Source organism: Manacus vitellinus, unplaced genomic scaffold, assembly GCF_001715985.3.
Source record: "Manacus vitellinus isolate BGI_N305 unplaced genomic scaffold, ASM171598v3 scaffold_35_pilon, whole genome shotgun sequence".
In the NCBI taxonomy this organism is placed as follows: domain Eukaryota; kingdom Metazoa; phylum Chordata; class Aves; order Passeriformes; family Pipridae; genus Manacus; species Manacus vitellinus.
In genome coordinates, this window is record NW_021940498.1 from 3,786,209 (window position 1) to 3,788,356 (window position 2,148).

Here is a 2,148-nt window from a genome sequence, read left to right on the forward strand (position 1 = left end):
TTTGCTTTTTTCTTCCCTTCAGACACCTTTACATATCAGCTCTAACACATCTCATCCAACCTTGTGAAACCTTACAGGTTTCAGCATGATCAATCATCCCATGTACACTTGCAAATTCTGTGTCACTAGAATACCCACTACAGAAATAAAACAAATGATTTTCCCAGGCTGTTGTTGAGGTGGACCTTCCTCTGGGGCTGCCCACATGTACTGGTGGAGCCTCTGTGACTCAGACTGTGGGCTCTTAAGAAAGGAATAGTGTCTTTCCTTCACCTTTCCTTCATCTTTATATAGCATTTAATACACTATCAATGCTTGCTACATAATTAAAAGCAACATTAACTAATTAAATAGCTTGATTTAATTTGGTATGTTAAATACATGGAGAGAATTCTTTAACTGGTCACCTCAGATGGACAATGGGCAAGTGATGTTTCTACTTCACGTTTCCACTTTGTCAAGGCTGCCAACAGTTTTTCTAGTCTTCAGAGCTGGAAATGCTTAGAGAAGAAGTGCATTTAACTTTGATCTAGTAAATTCGTTATCAAACAAACAAAAGTGTTTTTCTACCTAGCATACAAATGGAAAATACGTATTTTTCACATATTTAGTCTTAACTGTACCACTACTTCTCACCAATTAAAACTACTGGGTAAAAGTTGTTTCTGTGTGCCTGTCTGCAAGTTACTCAGAGCATTACTTAAAAATACTGCATGGTTTGAATAAGAAAGTCAAATCAAATCCTACCAAAAAAAAAAAACCCAAGGCAAGAGACTAAGCTTTAAAAAAAGAAATTTCAGTAGCTTTTAATATCCCTTAAAATTCCCACAGTAGAAGGCTGAACTTTTCACCTAACATCTAGGTTTCCATGCATATGACTGCAAGAGACAAAGCACACCAGAAAGAAATATAAGAATGAATCATCCCTCAAGAGCACTGTGGCCTGGCAGTTCAGGGACAGACGCAGAAGAAATCCATGTAACTCAAGCTGTGATCCTTGCTGCCCGGGGATTGTATTTCACAGGCTGCTCTTTGGTTTTGGATGGGAATTACAGTTTCTCTGAGTTTTTCGTCTACATGAAGTTGTTTTTGTGTACCTCCATGATAGCATCGAGTGGTGTAACCAAAGGCCAAAACTAACAAACAATTATTATAAACAATAAAACGGGTTAACCATGGCAATGTTCCAATGATATTTTATACGTTGTTGCTGTTCAGTGTTGCCAGTCAGAGGTATTGTTCCTACACAGACAAGAATGATGATGCAAAGTGTGTACACATACACACATGGGAGGCCTCTCACTCGAGGGACCCAGAAGACGGGTTTGCTTCACCCTAAGGATCATTGAAGGATCATTCCAGGGTGCCCAGCAGAAAAATAGTCACTCACCCAAGGGTGGGGGAATGGGAGGGTGGAGGGCACTCAGTCACAGAAAGTGTCATTTGGGAGAATCCCAGTCCTGAGGGAAGACTTCCAATGACAGAGCCACTGCTTAGAGGAAAACCACATCAAGGGGATTTCTGGTGGGAATATCGTGGTGTACAGGCCACAGCAACGGTGAGGTGTTGTAAGGGAAGAAAATAAGCGTGTGAAGGGCTCATGGCCACGAGGACTCCAAGATCCACAACGGCCCGAAGGAAATAGTGCATAAATAAACTCTTTAAAACTAAGAATAAAATACTATTTATATTGGTTTATAGATACTACAGTAAATGAAAGATCAAAATCTGATGGAATTTGATAATAGTCTCAAAACTAGATCCCTTATATTCAAATTAGGAAAGTCTTTAGTATGCACTAATGGGTTTACCAGCAAGGGTTAAATCTTCTTTTTTCACTTCTATCCATTAGTAGTTTATTGTGTCTGAACTTTTCATTCTCTGCATTTTAGATCTCTGTGAATCTGCTTCTCAGGTCTACTGGATGATCAGGCAATGATGTTTCTAAAGGTATAATACCAGACAAAGTTAAAAAGGTAAAATTTTCACTAGGATTTTTTTTTAATGATAACCTCACATTTCACTAGAAACAAGGTGCTAAAAGATATATTTTATTCTGTAAATCTAGTATTTTATTCTGTAACGATCAAGTACTCTGAACTACCTGGTGAGTTAAAGTTGGATTTTCAGGCCTCATTTCAAAAAAGG